Here is a 21351-nt window from a genome sequence, read left to right as displayed (position 1 = left end):
TCCGTTCAACCACTTTCCCGGCATTCACTCCCTTGTGTGGTCTTTACCCCCCGTGAATCTGGGTTGGCCTATAATTCATTTTATCCAAAATAGTGTTTTGGAAGTGATGTGACAAATCTGTGCCTAAACCTTAAGGAGGCCTCGTAGCTCCTGCTTTTATACTCTCGGGAATTCTGAACAGCCATGTGACAAATTTAGCTACGTGAATGGAAACATGGAGGGACCCTGGGGTACACAGTGAGACCCTGGGGCTGTATGGGGGTCCCCTGGGGCTGCATTGAAGGACCCTGGGGTACACAGTGAGGTGCTGGGACTGTACGGAGAGCCAGAGAGGCCCCCCGGTGCCAGCATCTGAGGTGAGCTCCCCTGGGTCTCCAGCCCCAGCCATCATCAAACTGCAACTACGTGAAAGACCTGATGTGAGTCCAGCAGCAGAACTAGTCCCTGGGCAACATGTGAAAACCACAAGAGATAACAAAACAGCTGTAGTTTTGGTGTTTGCACTAAAAATTTGTAACACAGCTGATCAAATCAACAATATTTGACCATAACAGTGTGGACTGCTAGCTTGCACCTGATGAAATATTTTGTTCTGGATTCTCTGAAAAAAAATTCCCCTGGATGCTCGAGGAGAGCATGGAATTACTAATTGCAGACACTTCTCTGTGTGTGAGAAGTAAGAAAGACATTCAGTGAGCAATGAGTGAACATCAAATAAAGTACGTACATAACCAGGTGCTGTGAAGTGAGGTGTCCCTGATTCCCTCAAGCCAGCCTCTCAGCGGCAGGCCCCCCGTAAGATCACCACGGCCCAGAGTCTGTCCTCAGCTTTGACAGGCTGTCTTCCCAATATCAAGACACATGTAAAATCTCAAGTATACCGGTAAACAAAGGAGCAGAGAACAGGTCTAGTGGGGCGCCTGGATGGCTCAGCTGGATACGCATCCAATGCTTGATTTCAGCTCAGGTTATGATCTCACTGTTTGTGAGATCAAGCCCCAGGTTGGGCTCTGTGCTGACGGTATGGAACCTGTTTAGGGTTCTTTCTCTCTCTCTCTCTCTGCGCCCCTCCCCCTCTCAAAATAAATAAATAAATAAATAATCATTTTTAAAAAACAGATTTAATGATATATTTGAATGCTCCTCAAGACTATGTACTTAGAAACATTTTGATTACACTCCACATAGATAAGACATGTTTGACCGTGTATCACTAATGCACATGTGTGTGTTGTGTTTGTGTTTGTACTATTGTAGTCATGTGTTACATATGCTATAAATAAATACTAACATGAAATCTACAAAAAGGGATGTCAATAGTAGTTCTCCTGTTTTCCTGGGGCACCTGGGTGGCTCAGTTGGTTAAGCGTTTGACTTTGGCTCAGGTCATGATCTTGCAGTTCATGGGTGCGAGCCCTGTGTCGGGTTCTGTGCTGACAGCTCAGAGCCTGGAGCTGCTTCAGATTCTGTGTCTCCCTCTCTCTCTGCCCCTCCCCCCACCCCCCATGTTCTCTCTCTCTGTCTTTCTTTCTCGCTGTCTCTCAAAAATAAATAAACATAAAATTAAATTAAATTAAATTAAATTAAATTAAAAAATAGGAAAGGTCCCATGCTTTCCTCCCCAATCCTGCCATACTGTTCTGGGTCCTCACTGTGGAGACCACCCCAGACGAGAGGATTTTTCCACTCCAGAGACAAGTACTGTGTATGTTTCAAGCAACCAAGACACCAGTAATGTCAACAGTAGTCCTTCTCCAGATTGATTAAAAATGGATAAAGTTTGACTTCTTAATTCCTTTTTTCTAAATCCCCTCTTTATTGACATCAGAATATTCAGCCCATTATTGGGGAATTGACCGACTTTGCTCTGACTGAGCTGATGACATTTGCTCCTTGCCCGTGATGGGCGCCATGCCATAGCAGTCAGGTCTCAACCTTGTAGAACCCCAAATCACACTCCCCAGGAGTCCTGGGATTGAGGCTGGAGGGGTGGGCACCACCTGTGTGCCTAGGGCAGGACTGTGCCTTCTGCAACACACGCAGTGCCTCAGAAAGTATGCACAACTTCCTACCTTTGAGAATCAGGATGGACTCAGAAAGTGAGTTGGATTTCCTTCCGCTCGCAACGCCTGCCTGTCACTGCTCTGCCCTCACCTGTCTGTCCACACCCATCATGTCAACTGGGTGTGAAACGGAAGAATCAAGGAGAGGCTTCTCTTTCAAGAAACTGTGCTCTAATCTGAACAATCAGTTATTGAGATTTGTTAGCCGATGTTAATTAATATCATTCCTTCTATGTCCATAGAAGGGACAGAACCCACTGACCTTTCCCAGGAATACTGAGGTTCTATATCTTGAAGCAAAGATGTTATTAGTAAAGAAAAAGACAAAACAGTAACAAATCATCATCATCCAAACAAAAAAATAATCACCCAACAACATAAAAATGATCTCATATTTAGAAAATCATAACGAACCTATCAATTAAGGCTTCAGGGTAAAATGAAAATATTTTTAAAACCCAATTGAATGTTGCATACTAATACTGAAAACTTGGATATAGAAATTAACATAATAATATCAATTACAAGTTCATTAAAGTATGTAATGCATAAGGATAAATTTCATAAAACACTGATGAGGTCTTTACACTGAAAAATACAAAATATCACTGAGAGAAATAAAGAAGACCTCAATAAATACAGCTATATACCATGTTCATGGATCAAAAGACTCAAAGTGTTATGAACTCAATTATCGAGAAGTTGTTCCATAAATTCAGTGCAACTCCAATAAAAAAAATAACATGATGTTTTGTAGAGTTGAAAAACTGATTCTAAAATTTATATGGAAATACAAATAGCCTAGAAGAGCTAAGACAATTTTGGGAAAAAAAAACCACTGAATTTCCCAAAGCTCTTGATTTAAACACTTACTATAAAGTGACAGTAGTTGGGACAGTACTGGCATAAATACAGATGTATAGAACAATGAAGCAGAAGATAAAGTCAAGAAATAGAATATACATATATGATCACTTAGTTTTCAACAAGATCCTAGGGCAATTCAGTGATGGAGTGCATAATCTTTTCAATGAATGGTGCTAGGACACTTGGATATTCATATAAAAAAAGTAAATATACCTGTCACTTAACTCATATCACAAAAAAATGAAGTCAAAGTAGTAATAGGCCTAATTATAACAGCTGCAACTATAAAACCTATAGAAGAAAACACAGGAAAAAAATCCTTGCACCTTTGGGTGAGGCAAGGATTTTAAATAGAATACAAAACACACAGATTGTAAAAGAAAAATGATATATGTTAGACTTTATCAAAATTAACAACTTTTGCACTTCAAGAGACACCATGAAGAAAACAAAAAGTCAGCCACACACTGGGAGAACATGTTTAAAAAACATACATTCAGTAAAGTATTTCTATCCATCTCTCTCTCTCTCTCTCTCTCTCTCTCTCTCACACACACACACACACACACACGCATGCATGCATGAATGCACACAAGCACTTGATTCAATAATTAGGGGGAAAATCTAATGTTTTAAATTAAGCAAAAGATTTGGACACTTGGCCAAAGTGTGTGTGTGTGTGTGTGTGTGTGTAAAGCAACTACATACATGAAAAGATGCCTATCACTTGGAGTCATTAGGGAAATGTCAGTTAAACCACAGAATGGTGAAAAATTAAAACACTGACAATTCTAAGTGGTATCAATGACTTGGAGCAGTTGAAACTCTCTTCTGCTGCTGGTAGGATGGGAAATGGCACAGCTATTTCAGGAACCATCTGGAAGTATCTTACCAAGTGAAACATATACTTATCATAAGACATAGAAATTCCACCCCTAGGTAGTTCCCTAAGAGAAATAAAAGCATAAGTCTGCATAAAACTTTATATATCTTCATAGTAGCTTTGTTCATTATAGTCAAAACCTGAAAAGAATCCAAATGTCCATCAACTAGTGCCTGGATAAATATGTGGACCATCTATACAATGATATACTCCTCTGTAATAATGAAGAAGTTATTGGTTCACACAACAACATGCTTGAATCTCCCGAGCAGTATGCTATGTGAAAAAAGACATGCACAAAAGACTACATACTAGTCTTCTACATACTAGAATCTTCTACATACTAGAAGATCCCATTTACCTGAAAATTTAGAAATGGCAAAACTATAGAGATAAAACTACATCATTGTTTGCCACATGTTGGAGGTTGGAGAGGGATTGATTGATCACTCAGGGCACAGAGAAACATTTTGGGGGGAAGGAAATGTTCTCCCTATCATGACTGTGGTGGTGGTGCTGAACTACTATATACTGTACACTGAGTCAAAACTCGCTAAATTATGACTCAACACTGGTGATTTTATTATATATACTCCCCTTAAGCTGATAATAATAATAATAATAATAATAATAACAATGTAGCAATTGGAATTCTATCTTTATCACATTTTAAAGCATCTGGAAAGTAAACTTCAGACTGTCAACAGTAATTATTTCTAGTCGATTTCTGTTTGGTTGGTTTTGGTTTCTTTTGTTTGTTTGGTTTTTGGCTAAATGTGTTTTACTCCCAGATTTCCAAATTAATAATATACTATATAAATAATATTTAATCCTAAATATTATTATGTTTTTAATTTATCATAAATCCTAACAAATTATATTTGGATTGAGAGTGAACAAGAAGAGTACGCCCATTTTCCCGGATCATCTTTCTCTGTCAACAAATATGTCCCCTGGTAACCAGGCTAATGGAGACAGAGGACAACGCTGCCCTCCTACCATCTACCTGCTAGCCAACACCTGCCAAAATCCTTTCTTCTTCCATGGTTCATCATGTGGAGCTTTAGAAAACATTGAAAATTAAAGAGAGTGTCAGCAAAGGATCACCCCATAAGCCACCCCACCCATGGACCTCTCTACTACATCCACCTCTCTACCATATAGACCTCCCCACCATATGAACCTCCCCATAGATCTCTCTATTCCATGAACAACCCCTACCATATGGGCCTCCCCACACCATGGATCAGCCCTACCATATGGATCACCTCTGTCCCATGGGCTTCTTCACTCCATGGGCCTCTCTACCCCATGGACCTTCCCATCCCATGGATCTCTCTGCTCCATGGACAACCTTCACCGCATGGACCTCCCCAACCATGGATCACCCTCCCACCCTACAAACCTTCCCACCCTCTGGATCTCCCCACTGATGGACCACCCCACACATGGACCACTCCATCCATGGACCACCCTACTGCATGGCCTTTTAAAGTTTCAATCAAGTAGAATCCATTTTTTCTTAACTCTTCATGAGTTTTGTCTTTCCCTTAATGTTCCAAATGCCAACACTTAAAGGCTAATTTCTGGGATAAAACAGTGGTCCAATTTATTACACTTCATGTTTGAATAGTACCACATAGAAAGTTCTTTCACAGAAACCTATTTAGGAAGATAAGGTTGAGGGTGAATGGAGAGAGATTTGTCTAAAGAAGCAGCAGATAGACTCTTGCTATAAAAGGGCTCCCAGGGTGTGGGGTTTGTGGTGACATTGGCGCCCCCACTAATGAGTCCATGCTTGCTCTGCATTGACACCCCCATGGTCTGATACCACATGACCCTGGGAGCTGAAGCTTCAGGGAGAAGTGAGCAGGTAGAAAAGTTAAAAATTATCTCCTTCCATCAAGACCCAAAATAAAATAGCAGAACACTGTGACTACAGATGGCGGGTCCCCCCCGCCCCGTCCCATCCAGATTCCTCAGCGAGTGCATTGCACCCAACCCAAGATTTACATTTCTCATCTCATACTTAAGGCAGAAAATTCTATTATCTTCATTTGAAATATAGAAAATCTATGGCTGTGATAAATTATAGAACTAGCCTCATTCATACAATAATGACTTAATTTTGATTCAGCCTTCACTGCCTACCTGCTATGTGAAATATGGCCTACGATTGCAGGAATGAAGAGACTCAGAACACACACTCACAGACACACACACAGACACACACTCACTCACAGACACACATTCACAGAAACACAGACACACTACTCACAGGTGTACGTACGGACACACTCAGAAGCACACACAGATGCACACTCACAAACAGACTCACAGACTCACATTCATTCACACACAGATGCACACACAGATAAATGCACACTCATAAACACCCTCAGACTTACTCATTAGCAGATACACTCAAAGACACACAGATGCACCGTCACAAACACACGCATATACTCACATTCATTTGTAGATACATTCACAGACACACTCATAGACTCACACTGACACTCATGGTTGCACACACCGACACAGTCGCATGTGCACACAAATGCACGCTCACAGACACCCACAGATGCTCATTCACAGATGCACGCTCTCTCACAAAGGCACAGTCTCACGCTCAGACTCATGCACTCACAGACACGCACATAGATGCACTCTCACTCACAGACACATGCAGATGCACACTCACAGACACACTCACAGGTGCACATCAGCTCACTAGAGGAAAGCGTGAGGGTCCATAGAGCCCCCTGAGCCTTGCTGGAGGCTGTGTGAGGAGAGGGTAGGAGAGTGGACTCGGGGCCTGACCACGTGGGGCCGAATCCTGGCTCGCCCGCTTACTGGCTCTGCCACTGACCTGGAGCAAACTTCCTGAGCTCGCTGGGCCTTGGTTTTCTCATCTGTCATTTGGGGCAACAGTAGGAGGAGGACAGCAGCTGGAAAAGCCCACCCCGCAGAGCCGGCCCGAGCTCGCCCGGGTGCCGCCAGCTGTGACAGACGCTGGGACAAGGCTCTGGAAACCCGTCAGCAGGGCACACACTCAGTGATTGTCATGGGAAGTCAACCTCAAGACCGGGAGGAAAGCGTGGCCCCTGCAGGTGCAAGTCCAGGGGCCCGGGACTGAGACGGCCAGCGTCGCTGTGAGCCATTCCCCTGTCCCCCTTCCTCAAACGAGAAAGCCCACCGGCAGAGAGCACCAGGGCCTTCCACTCGGGGACCAGGTTACACCCTCCTTCGTCGCGGGCATCAGCAGCATAGGGTGGAAGCGCCGGGGCCCCGTGAAGTTTGGACGGCAGGCCTCCGGAGCCGGGACAGAATACCTGTCTGCTGTTTGAAGCCACCCCGTCTGCACTGCTTTGTTACGGCGACGTCAGGAGGAAGAGCTCCAGAGGACACAACCTGCTCCCCAGTGGGCCCACGTGGGGCAAGAACACTGGGGCCCAACCTAAGAGTCAGCGAGAGCTGCTGTGTGTGTGAAATGCATCACAACGCGAGCTGTCCCTGGGAAATCACAGCCACTGCAGCTGCTCTGTTACTGAAGGCGGGGGCGGTGGGGTGGGGGTGGGGGAGCCACGGTGCTGGGTGCCTGCCACGGCACGTGGGTGGAGCGCCCTCCCAACCCCAACCCCCCACCAGTGCAGCAGGAGGGCAGAGGGATTTAGTGGGAGCCACAGTTGGGCAGTCAGAACCACGCCTCCACGACCCTCAACAAGGACCTCAGCTGGGTGCATGCGTTAATGTGCTATCAGTCATCCATCCTCCAGGCTCCAACTCACTCCCCTCCCCTCTCCTCTGTGGCAAAACCCCGCGGCTCTCATACCCAGCCTTCGCCCTCTCTCCTAGAGTGCATTCTATTAGGTTTTCAGCCTGGGTGACTGTTTTCCAGCCTGGCAAATTCAGTGCCCATGTATCCCATCGAACAGATGTGCACGTAAAGCCACAAGCAGAGCAGGGACGTCATTACACCTCCAGAGGAGCCCCATGATGGCCCCGAACGTCCTAGCTCATTGCTGGCTGTGAATCTATGCCAACCTACAGCAGCTGGGATATCTCGCCAGGATGCCATATGGATTCTGTGTTAACCGTGGCCTCTTCCAGCCGGGTCCAGCTCTGCCTGCCCGAGCCCTCCTCGGCACCTGCAGCCTCCCTGAAGCTAATGGCTTTTGTCTGCAAAAGCTGGTTCTGAGATTCAGGTGTGTTGAATCCAATTGCTTATTTCAGGGATAGAAGGAGCATGCCATCCAAACCTTCTGCGTGGCCTGGATTCAGTACACCCTTTTCAGGGGCAGGGTTTCCTTCAGCACAGCTATTAATTAGGTAGCCAATCTGTAGAAGTAACCAGGGAATAATAATTAAATCGCTGGCAGGCAATTCCAATGAAATAACGCAGATGTTAAAGAAGAAGTAAAGAAGCAAACGGCCATGTTATAGTGCGGTAGCCACCTCAGTGCCATACGAGCCCGGTGCCATAGCCTTAGTACTGCCTCTCAACCCTTGCAGGACTTGGTTCTTCCACCCATTCGATCAACACGCTCATGGTAACCATCTCAGACCCAAGTCGGGTTAAGAAATTTGCTTGGACAATAATTGTAAAAGGTTTAGAAAACCAAAATGCTCTGACATAGGAATCATAGTAATCTGTTAAATATTTTCAAATCACCCAAGATAAATCTAAGTGTTGCTTTTAAAGTCCCATTGGCAGGAGGGGTGGACCCATAAGAACGAGGGGGAAGGGCACTGGCAGGAAGAGGGATGATCAGTGGCTCCACCCCACCGCCAACATTAACTCATGCATATAATTAAAGTGTTGGTTCGCAACTGGCCATTATTTTACCCCAGGGGACATTGGACAATATCTGGAGACACTTCATTGTCTTGTGCTTTGGGGGACGGGGCTGCTAGTGCTGGTGGAGGCCAGGGATGCTGCTACACTTTGTACAACACAAAGGACAGTCCCACGGCACAGATTTACCCGGCTCAAAATGGCCCTGGAGCCAAGGTGGAGAAAGGGACTAGAATGACCTTACGTCTCTCTAGCCTTCTGTCCTCAAGGGGCCTGCTCGCTTCTTGGCCTGAGGCCATGCTCCTGAGCTGGTCCAAGAGAAGCACTGGACCCACCCAGTTCCAGAGAGATGACACCCTGTCAGTCTTTTAGCTTAAGAGACCCCACATTCATGCAACAGCAGCTGTAAGCTACAGAGAAATCTCTCAGGAAATACCAAATAAGGAAGGGAACAGAATGGAATACTCTTTCCAGACCTAACTGTCTTACATCCTGGACCTGTGTTCTACCAAGTGACACCTGTTCTACACGTTTGGTCATACAGTTGCTGGGAGTAGGGGATTGAAAACAGGAGCCCGTGACCCCAACACGATGGTAGCCAAGGAAGGTTCTGGAATTTTGTAGATGACTTGGAGCATTCTTCACTCAACCTTCATTTGTTAAGCACCAACTATGCATGACCTATGTTCCATGGAAGAACCAGACATGTGTTCCTCTCTCAGGGAACTTACAGTCTAATGGGGAGAGATCATAGACCATCCGTGCCCAGTAAAAGCTACGAGAAGCCAAGCTTGGTAAGGGGCCCAAGGGATGGACGTGTGAGGTTGGGCAGTCCCCTCAGATATGGTGAGATTCAGTCTGCTGACGATGGGGGCATCAATCTATGAGGTCAGCCTGAAGGACAACCCAATGACTCAAGTTACCAGCATGATGTCTACCATTACTCAACGAATCTGGATCCACTTCCCACCATGGTTGCGCCCACCTCCACATTGTGTAAAGGTGATGTACACCCATAATACTTCCCAGCCTTCTGCTCAGTGCTGGAGCATCTAAGAGCCCAGCTCCCAGGGCCTGGTTGGCTTCACCCCATTGACAGGACTCAGTCTACGATCAGCCAGCAGCCACATGACAGGTCACAGCAAGCTCTTTGCAAACAGCAGCATTTAGTCTGCAGCCTTTCCTGCTCCCCCAAAGCAACACTGTATCTGGAGCTCGTCCAGATCACTTAGCTAGAAAAAATACACAGCTAAAGGAGAAGAAAAGAATTAAAAATTGGAACAAGTTTAAATAGGCAGCCATCCATGGGGCCGTGTGTGTTTCGAGACAGCTTTATCTCTGCAGTTCACGCCCTTTGGTTGTGAGCAATTTCAAGGTCGATGGCGTAGCAACTGCCAGACATTCTTCTTGTGTTGTAACAGGGCCGCACTGTTGTGTTGGGAGGGGAAGAGCTTATGTTGTTCTCCCTCTTCATTAGGTCAAATCAAGGTTTCCCAGGGCCAAGGCCCAGATCCCAGCTAGAAAGTAAGCAAAGTAAGCATGTCCTCCATGTGGCTGTGCTATTCTGATGCACTATGCTTTTGTTTCCAAGGAACCCACTAGAATAGAGCATCTCTATTAAAGAGGGAGAGAGAGTTAAAGGCACCAGAATGTCTCCAACCCTCACCTACCCGGCTAGCATGTGATAGATTTAGGGCATTTCTTCTTCCCTGTTCTGTACAAACACCCTTCCAAGGCCACAGCCAAGAGACAAAAAGGTGTCAGTGACCGCAGGCATGGAGACAGGTGGGTGGACCCTGGGTCTCTCTCTGCCCCAGTGTGGGTGACCTTGCACGAGCTCCCAGCCTCCCTGTTCCTCATTTCCCCATCTGCCACCCAAAAGTGATTGATGGGGGGACCCACTTCAGGTCCTAGAACCCTGTAGATGCATAAAGTCCTTTCATAAGAAACACCAACTCCTCCCTGCCACTGATGGCAAGGGACCCTCTACATGTATGCCTGTCCCCAGGGCTCTCAACCCAGATTGTTAGTGACAGCGTATTTCAGATTTCCAACAGAACCACCCCCTGTATGAACCGCAGGCCCACACTGAGTCCCACTGCACACACGTCACAGACTCGGCTGGTGCCCTTATAGCATACAGTGATCCACCATTTCCTGGGCACTTCCTGTGGACTCTTAAGGGTTTTTGGAGAGAAATCCCACACACAGAAACTGTACACATAGAGAAAAAGGTCTCAGGTGACATCAGTGTGAGGGACAATTTTCTAACATTCTTTTTTTTTAATGCTCATTTATTTTTGAGAGAGAGAGGCAGAGAGAAGGAGACAGAGAATCCGAAGCAGGCTCCATGCTCACAGCAGAGAGCCTGATGCAGGGCTCTAACCCATGAACTGTGAGATTATGACCTGAGCCAAAGTCGGACACTTAATGGACGGAGCTACCCAGGCACCCAAGGATGGTTTTCCTCTGGGCCTGAGGAGTGGGACAAACAGCAGTTTTAACTTTACATCTTACAGCAGACTGGATTTTTTATAAGAAGACACAGTTCCATATCATATATGTCTGTGCATGATATACACACATCTCTACACATACACACTTGTGTATATAATATACCATTTCCCACATCATAGCCATTTAAAAGAAAGAATAGAGGAAGCTCCCTGCCACTTTCCAACAGGTCCACCATTAGATATCAGGGATGAGACGGTGCCTTGTCCCAGGAAGCACATTTAGATTTTAACGAGGCCTTAAGATTCGTAACGATGAAAAGATGTCAGAGGCAGCCCTTTCCCACTTACTTAAAGGGCACAAGGGATCATTTTCTTTGGCTTCCTCTTGGAACTTGCAGAGGAGACAGGGGAAGCTCAGTGGCCAATGTTTCACCTGCTGGGCACCTGGACCCCAGGACCTCAGCGAGGGGGGTCAGCTCCACTGGGGCCCGGCCCCCAGCCCGGCATGGCCCCCACCCCCAAGCTCCCACCACAGGCTCTCTGCTGCATATTGCTGCAGAACTCGGTCCCTGGCAACTTGCGGGGTCTTCATCTATGCCTTTCTCCATAAACTGAGCCCTGTTTCCTCTGCCTGCCCTCCAGTCTCCAGTGGGACCGTCTCTGGGGGCCTCGCCTACCCTCAGCACTGTGGGTTCCAAGCCTGTCCTTGTCACCAGCTGGCTGGGGATCTCGGGCCAACCAATCTGAGCCACATCCTGTCATGAGAAACAGCAGCCAGGTCCCGGGTCCTCTGGCTCCTGTGGCAACAGCTGACAGGCAAGAGCTAACCAGGCAAAGGCAGTTCTAGAGCCCTTGGGAGTTCGGCAAGGAGTCGTAGATAATCATCTCCCACGTTTATCTACACCTCACTTTTTGAAGGACATCTATGATCTCTTCTTAATCCTGCTACAAGTGTGTCCCCTGGGCAGGATCTTGAGGATTTATCTCCACATCTTGCATCTGTACCCAACTGTCACTGGAACCAGTTGGAAAAGCCCCTTCCTTATTCTTTTTCAAGGACAAAATAAATGCAGGGACAGGCCTGAGCTAGTCTGAAATCCCAAAGGAGATGCCAAATATTCGTGGAAGAAACCAATTAATAAGAGAGTGAATCAAAGTGCCCAATACTGGCCTGGCCATGTTTTACCATCAAGCTGCTGGGGCCACAAGGGCTCCTGAATTGATCAGGACAGACCTCAGGGACACTTAGAATTCAAGATGGAGTCTAGACGTCATTGGCCACTTGAGAATATGAAACAGCCCTCCTCTGGGGCTTACAGCACAAGTGCATCTATTCGTCTGACATTTACTAAACCCCTTCTGTGCTGGGCATTGGCGACACAAAGCACAGACCCAGATAAAGGGAGGAACTTGTAAAGACAGTGCACTTAATGTCAGGCAACTTTGACAAACCTACGGGCATTGGTTCCTTCATGCAATCATTCATTCATTCATCGAGGAGTCTTCACTGAGTGCCTATGTACCAAGCATCAGCTCCTCTTTGATTCTGCTGTATTTCTGTCTTTTTCCATAGAATTCATCATCTTCTAAAATACAGATTAATTGTTTCACTTATTATGTCTCCTTTACTTGTCCGTGTTTCTCTGCTGGAGTATAAGACCCCAGAAGTCAGGGACCTTGGTCCGATTCATTCACTGATGTTTCCCATGCTCCCCAAGTACGGCACGTGGAAGGCATGGGTAAAGATTTCCTAATAAATTAAGGCCCTCTCTGAGGCTGGAGCCACAGAACCAGCCTTGAGCATATCTGGACTGTGAGGGTCTCTTTCATTCCACTCTGGGCGGGACGCTGGTCCAGGGGCTTTGCTCCTGAGTTCTGCGGTTCCGCTCAGCCCATTTGGATGGACAGCGAGGGTGGGTCCTTCCTGGACACAATCCATCCCCGTGGTGCTGGCTCTGCCCACGGCCTCCTGGGGCCAGCCTCCCCGAAATGCCAGTCTGGGATGAACACTCACATGCCTCCTGGTGTGTCTTACACCTCTCCTCAATTCCGGGCCAATTTCCCTGAATGCTTCAAGCCCCCCAGAAGAGAGAAAGGCAGGGTGTTGAAGGGAAAGGTAACCAGAAAATGAAGGAAGGGCATTTGTGGGGACCCCTCCTGGTCGTGAACAGTGAAACGTAGACTAACAGAGGGTAGGAACACTCCCCCGGGCTCCCACTCACATGTCCCCAAGGAGCCCACCCTCTGTGTCTGAAGGCACGTACAACACAAAGGCGCTTTGTCTTTTGTCACCAGCCTCTTGCTGGTGACTTGGCTTGTCCCACTGTGCACATGTCTGCCTTGCTGATTACCCAGTGTGGGCCAAGCTCTGGCCAGGGAAGGGAGCTGCGGATATACGAGGCATCGACTGTGCTACTCTGACTCTCCAGGTCTAGGAAGGGCCACAGAGGGAAACCGACAAGAAGGAAGGCACGGAACGGAGGCCAGCTGTACACAGGCGCCTGGCCAAGAGGGCAGGTCGGCAAGGCATGTGGAGGATGTATAGCTGAGCTGTGTTTTGAAGACTGAAGAGAACAGAGCAGGTTGCAAAAGGCTACTCGTGCTGGAGGAAAGAAAGACCCCTTCAGGGTCTTCATCTAGACCAGAGAGGGAGGAGGCCCCCAGAAGCTGGGAGAGCTGGTCGTGAAGAAGGCTGGGCCCCTCACCGAGAAGCTTGGATCATATCCTGGAAAGATTTTCATGTTTGGGGGGACGTGATCAGATTGGGCTTTGGGGCATACAGAGGCCTGGAGCAGGGGCGCCTCAGGAGAAGGAGATTTTGTGTCCTGTCTCCCTCCTGCCCATAAACAGGAAGGAAAAAATACTCTCCACCTACTTTCAGTGAGGCGCTGGCCACACCGTTCACTGTAATGTTTCAGGACAGGGAAGGGACGTACAAATATATTCCAGTCTCCTGCTTCATGATGTTGAGTACAATTCATAGAGAATATTTTTGATAAATTAAAAAAAAATTATGCTTTCAGGACCAGATGCTGGTACTTGCTCAGGACGTGTTAGGTATGTCCAAAGTCTGAGAGCCAAGAAATGGTCCCGACCCTCTTGAAATGCGACTCCCCACCTCATTGCCATGTTCATGTTTACGAGGCATTTGGCAAACTTTACATTATGCCGCTGAATTAATAAAACCCTGTATTTCGTAGACTGATATCTTTACACTTTTGAATTGGCTTAGATTTTTATTTCCTTAATGCAGTTCAAGTTGTATCTAAAGGTTCTGCTATCGGACTGTTATCCTAACACCTACCCTTGAGGCAGTGCCGATGAACCACTGTCCCAGCTAAATCCTCTCATGCGCCCTGCCCGCCTGCTCTCATTTCATATAACAACAACAAAGTAAAATCACCACGAGCATGCTTATGTGTAGGGCCTTGCAGATTCCCAGGGTGTCCAATTTAATTGTCTCCGAAACTTGGGAGGTTCACTTAGTCGTGAACACGGTGGGATGAAATTCCTTTGTTATTATAGCAGGTTCAGAGCTGGGATTGATTTTGGAGTCAGACACCAAGAGCTGACCCATGTCTCCAGTGGTTAGTGGTTCCATTTGGTGGCATAGCATCTTATTCCTTTAATCAGTGTATTCTGTGAAATTCACATTTGATAACGTGTATACTGGTTTCAACCATTCATTTTTCCTCCTTCTCTTACCATTTATCATCATTTTTTTTTAATGTCTAGGAGAGATAGAGAGAGAGTGTGAGCAAGGGAGGGTCAGAGAGAGAGGGAGACACAGACTCCGAAACAGCCTCCAGGCTCTGAGCTGGCAGTCAGCACAGAGCCCGACGCGGGGCTCGAACCCACGAACCGCGAGATCATCACCTAAGCGAAAGTCGGACGCTTAACTGACTAAGCCACCCAGGCGCCCCCATTTATCATCATTTTTAAACCAGATTTTACAGAAGGGACATGATTGAAAGCTGACTTCCTAGTCATGGGCTTCAGGTCCAGCATCCAGAAAAAAAAATATTCAGCATCAGAAGGGAAACGCCAAAGCAACATGTCTATAATTTGGTACCAAGAAATTGTTGGTGCCAAGAGCATTTTGACTGAAACAGAAATCTCTTCTGTTAGGTTTTTGAGCATTCTGGGAATTAGGTGGAGGTGAATTTGCCCCACCGTGCTTATCTCTGCAGACGGAGGTGGAGTGGAGGAGAATCGACCCATCTCAGAGGCAAGCCATAGGAGTCTTGCTCCCATACAGCCTTTGATTAAAGATGGAGAGGAAGGCTCCATCAATCAAGCATGACAATGTGACGTTATTCGTAACAGTTCAACCTTAACTGGTTGTCGAGGGCCATCTGAAGTCCAATTGGGTGGATGGCATTTCCAGAGACCCCAGGTGTGAGTCATAAGGACAGTGCCATGGAGCCATGATTCAAAACATTATCTCAACATCCTTGAACTTGTTTATGTGTTCAGTGTGTGCTCAGATGATGTGACATAAAGTGCTAAGTGTAACTAGTGCCAGCAGCATGATCTCTGCAGCTACACTGCCCAGTGCAGGTCCCTGCTTTGCTGCAGCCATGTGACCTTGGGCAAGTTACTTAACCTCCATTTGCCTCCGTTTTCTTATCTGTAAAATGGGGACATAATAACACCTACTTCCTAGGTTACTTGAAGGATTAAATGAGTTTATGGCAATGTCTGTCACATAGTAAACACTATCCCCATTTGCTATTCTTAGAAGGAAGGGAAAATGGGAAGACATTTGAGTAATCTTTTATTTTTGAAAGTATGTTATTAAAAAAAAAAGTGGATCCCGAGAAGGTGATAAGGAATCAGGCAGTGAGAGACTAATGCTCACTGGATCAGATGTTTAGACTGCATGTGGGTACAGAGAATGTTCTGGATTCCCTGAAGAACCTAGCATACCGCTAATGAGCTAGCACATCAACAGTTGACGGTGGTCAATCACAGCTGACTGATTATCCCAAGAAGTCAAGCTTGGGAAAATCTGTGTTAGAGACATGATTGGGTGTCTGGGCTACGAATCAATTACAGTGATGCTGGGCGAAGTGCCTTACGGGGACGGTGGCTCTGGTGCCAGCTCCTGCTTCAGGGGCTTTTGTATCCCCCTATAACACCCAGCCGTACGACATTCACGAACAGCCTCCAACCGACACCCTACGTTCAGGTCCGACCCTCGCTTTCCCTCCTGTCGGGGAGCCACTCCCTGCACTACTGGTCTACAACACATACCCATACGTAAGTTTCAGAAACGGCGTCACCGTGTCTGACAGACCAGGTCCGTTTCCCACGTTGCCCTGTCTTCCACTCCTCCACGTTTCCCCTTCGTGATGCTTTCCAGTAGCCTGTAAGCCGCCAACCATCAGATTGTGTCTGGCCAAGATGGTGCACGAGACACGACGTGTGACGAGCATCGGACGCCATGCGAGTACTTGTTAAATGAGCTCCGAGAGCTCTCCAGCCAAAATTCGCCAGCAGTGAGCAGAGTCGGGTTTACGGACTTGTTGCGACAGGGAGAATATGCACCATGGGGAACTGCAGGGTTTCTCAGAAAGAAGGGATTGGAAAGAACTTACAGGATTTGAGGCTTTGTTGGGTGATTCTGGGGAAGTTTCGAGAAAGTTGGACTTGGTTCTGGATTGGATGGTGTCAGCATGAAGTAATTCTACAAAGGGCACCTTAATAAAGCTTATGTGGATGTTAAAAGGAAAACGATACAGCTAGCCCTGTCATCATTCCACCTCGGTGACACCTATCAGCCAGGGCTGGGGACTCTGTGGGCGTCCCTGTGGTTGGACAATGTTCACATTGGTATCTGTGCACAGACAGGCTTACGGAGTGGTCTTGTTAGATCCGGCATCTCTGTGGTCACCAAGCAGCCTTCTTTATTGCTGCCCTTCGGGAACATTCATACCCAACAGGAGAGCACCAGGGCCTGGCTGGTGGATCAGGTCACGTCAGGTGCACGGGGCTGCTTTCCTCATTCTCGGAATAAAGCACCAAAGGTCTGTGCTCTCTTTCTTGTTCCGCATCCTCCTCATCAGTCTGCGGCAAGCCGCTCCACAGACCTCAGGCCGCCAATGCTGCTTTGAGTTTCTGGATTCTTCCTCCAGTAGAAACTGAGCTACCTACTGGACTCCCTTGGAGGGTGAGTTCACCTTCCGTTCTTCTGACCTTTTTCCACTTCTACCTTTGGCAGAGTGGAAGCCTACATTGGTACAAAAGGGTGATTCGGAGAGATTTTCCTTCTGAACAATTCTACCAGCTCTTAAGTGATGGACACAGTATTCACTACTTTAGGTAAACCTGGGCTCTCCTCGACCACCCAGGGTGTGCCTTCTGATGTGGAAACGGCCCCTGGAGCACCACAGGGTTGCGGGGGCTTTCGGTCCAGTTGTTTACTACTTATCGCCTTTAGAAGTTCACCGGATTAGAGAAAAGTCCTCTATACCTTAAAATTAAAGAGGAAAACAGCTTGCCCCCGACTGGCTGACGCTAACTCGAGCAGCGGGCTCCACGCCCAGGGCCCCCAGCCATGCGCTGCAGCACCGGGTGCTGGTGTGACTGGCATCAGGACCCTCTCCCGAGGACAAGCCGAGGCCTGGGAAGGGCAGGGATCAGAACAGAGGGCAGCCTGCTCGCAAGGGCGCAGTGCAAACCAGTGCCACGACTCACGCTATGTTTTCTACCAGCGCCTAACGGCGGACGGATACAACCCCTCAGGCAAGTATCTGTTAGTGACTCAGTGAGTCCACGCCGGTGTCACCTGCTGGTGCCGGGGACGTGTGTGTGTCACCCGGGAGGAGGCTGGAGAGGATTTCACTGGGTGTCCTTCCTCCACGGCAGCCTTACGTGACCCCGCCACCCGGGGCCTCCTCATCTCTAACTCCCCCCTCATTGCCACCAGCAAGGATCTCGTAAATGGGTAAGAAAGTGAGGAAGATGCCTCTCGCGGCCCATGAGGACAGCCCTCGTCCATGTCACCAGGAAGGGCTGTCGGGGATTAGCAAACGCTTCACATGCAAGGCAGGAAAGGTGGCTCGGAGAAGGCGGGGTTCATTCTCTTCCGAAGCGAACTTGAATTTGCTACTCGGAGGCAAGCTCCGTCTTGGAGGTTGGGGCAGATGAGGGTGCATCCTGCTCTCCTCTGGACAGTTTTCAGTGAATCTCGCTTCTTTGTGAGGGACAGAACACGTGGGGGCGTGCTGTCTCCTCCTCCCCCTGGTTAATCTCTGTCCAGACTGGGTGAGGCTGGAGAGGCGAGGGGGGGTCAAGCAGAGATGGAGGGAACAGGGGTCCTGCGTGTGCCCCTCTCCTCCCCAGCTCACATGCCCAGCGATCCACTGGGACTCTGCATATGCCGCCTTCTCAAGGGACTTGAGGCCATAGCCCCAAAGGGGTGTCTGTGGATTGGGGGCCCTGGCCAGGACAGAGAAGGCCACAAAACTGATCGGCTCTACATAAGGAAGGATTTGGGCCACCAGGTCTGGCTTTGCTGGGATCGACCCACTGCAGAGATGATCCTATGCCTGTTTGGAATTGAAGTGCATCAGGCACATTAGTTTGAGGATGTCTTTTTTCAATTTAGCAAGAACAAACTATTTCCAAAAAAATCTGAACGACCTCACGATTTGCAGGAGAACAGGGTACATGAACACCAACACTTGAGACTCAGGAAATGCTCCTCTACCCAGACTCATTAAGATGCCAGAGGAGCGTCTCTGCACATTAGCACCCTGCACACACACTGCAACGGAAAGATAACATTAATTTATGGATGTTTATTCCCACTCTCGAAATATAGGGCAGCCTGTGTTTCTCTGCAGGCCTTCTGGAAGGCCTTCACTTATTTCGGCTGGAAACCAACTTTGATGCGGCTGGTGCCTGACCCAGAGGGGAGGGAAGGGATTTGGCTCTAGAATCGTACAAGATGAACTCGGGGTGTCGTGGAGATAAGGCGCACGTGAAGTCACGCATACCATACCCTGTTCCTTCCAAGGCTTTTAACACCCGCTACTCATTCAAATGTAAAGGATGGAATTTCCCGGCTCGCTGATGCTGGCTGGATGCTTCTGCTTCAGTATTAAACTGTTCAGTGCTGAACTTCACAGACAACAAAACAAACAAAGCCGCGTTCTGTAATTCGATGGGACTTGCCTCTAGGCTCCTGCTTGCCCCGCAAGGGGCAGGTACTTTTAGGAGAATTTCTGTTCATCAAATCGGCTTCAGCAAAATATCCTTTTTTTCAGTAACCACAGAACAGTCAGCTACATCTGGGCAAAATAGTGGATGTTGCATTCATATGTCCTATCAGTTCTTATTATTGATTACTCCGTTGATAAGGTGCTTAGGACAAGTAAAATGACAAGACCAGCTTTGTGTTACTGTAATAATACTCAAGCATGATGGGATGGTTTTTGTTCATTTGTTTGTTTTTTCAATCTTTTTTAAAGTTTATTTATTTATTTTGAGAGGGGGAAGGGAGAGAAAGTGAGAGCAGGAGAGAGGCAAAGAGAGCGTTAGAGAGAAGATCCCAAGGAGGCTCTGCACTGTTAGCACAGAGCCCAATGTAGGGCTCAAACTCACCAACAGCAAGATCATGTATGACCTGAGCTGAAATCAAGAGTCAGACGCTTAACTGACTGAGCACTAGACGCCCCATGATAGGATGTTTTAAGTGAAATGGACATTTCAGTAAGCTAGGATGTACGGTTCTAGTGTTCTATTCTGTTGTTTTATTTTTTAATCTGGAGACAGGTCTTTGAATTCTCAAGGGAGCCTATGGTCCCTGTCCTGCCTATATCAGTGTGGCTGACCTCATGTGTTCTTTTCAAGAAAGAGTTAACCCTCCATTGTTTGGTTCACAATGATCTTCATTATTTAAACACATCAGGCTCTGGGGAGAAATCCACATCTTTTTCAAAAAAAGCAGTCCGCAATGTCAAGACAAAAGGACTCTAGATTTGTGCCCTAACCATCCACTCAAGCAAAACCAGGATCCTCATTAAATAAATCCTTTGAGATCATTTTTAAAAAAAGCATTTAACACTTAAAATGTATGATGTGCAGCAAAACCAAACAAAAACCAGACATTATGTTGTAAACTAAAGTCAATATTCGTAAGTCTTTATATAAAATTCTTGCCGTCACATATTTTAAGTGTTAAGTAATGTGCCACTGTCTCCTACTAATTGGAGATCCTCCTATTTTGAAATAAATGTTGTATAAAAGCTGCTTCGAGAACGTACCAAACAAACCGGAAGCTGCCTCTCCCCTCCCAAACTATCTGTATTTTTGACTCATTTTGTAAGGAAAACCCATTTCTTGTATGGTCAGGACTCCAATCCCAAACCCCGGGCCTTCCCCAAGCCTGAGGGGGAGGAAATGCGCACTTTCCCTCACCTTTCCCTTGGGGATGGAGCCCACCTTGCCGCTTCCTTCAGCGATCCTGCGTCCCAGCCTCCAGAACTCAGAACAGCAGGACTCCTTGGCTCTGCTCGGTGCTGGGATCCTCCGAGCCACCCTTAGGAGCACGCAGGAAGAATGCAGTGACTTGACTAGCTATTGCCATTACCTCCTGCAGCGAAAGTTCCAGAACATCCTCTGTCCCGTGGAGTCTGGTCATCTCTACCTAAACATCGAATTTGGTAAAGGAAGCAGGGACTCAGATCCATCCAGTATCTTGTATTGTGTAACTGAGGGACTTTGAGAAGCATTTGGGGTGATGTGAGGTTATGCCGTGGGCCACACTCCCCGTTCCGCCTGTGAAAGTTAAGGTCTTATGTTGGTTGGAGGAAGCGGCTTGATGAGAAGCATGTATCCAAGACACGGCAATAATCCAAAGCCTGAAGGCAGATGTGGCCGGCAAGGAGTCCCCTGCTTTGAGGCCAGTGTGCCTGTTTGCCAGGCGATGGAGTCTTCCTTCCCATGTATTTCCTTCTGGAACAAAACACATTCCTATAAACTTCAGGGGATGCGTCTATTAAATGGGGTTTTTCAGTTACATGATCAAGGGCACACAGGCACAGGCAAACGCAGGAACACCTCTTCGTACATCATAGTGACACACACAAACACACAACACACTAGTACACACTCACACGTCACACGATCACACCCGCACGCACTTGCCCTCACCCAAGCACAAACACTCATTCTCACACACTCAGACACACACACGCTCAGACCCACAACCAACAACACCCATTCACACACTCAGCTCACACTCACCCATGAGCACACACACACCCCAGTCGGGAT

The sequence above is a fragment of the Crocuta crocuta genome, unplaced genomic scaffold (assembly GCF_008692635.1).
Source record: "Crocuta crocuta isolate KB4526 unplaced genomic scaffold, BGI_CrCroc_1.0 scaffold89, whole genome shotgun sequence".
Lineage (NCBI taxonomy): Eukaryota > Metazoa > Chordata > Mammalia > Carnivora > Hyaenidae > Crocuta > Crocuta crocuta.
The sequence above is the reverse complement of the archived record's forward strand: the minus strand, read 5'-3'. Positions refer to the sequence as shown.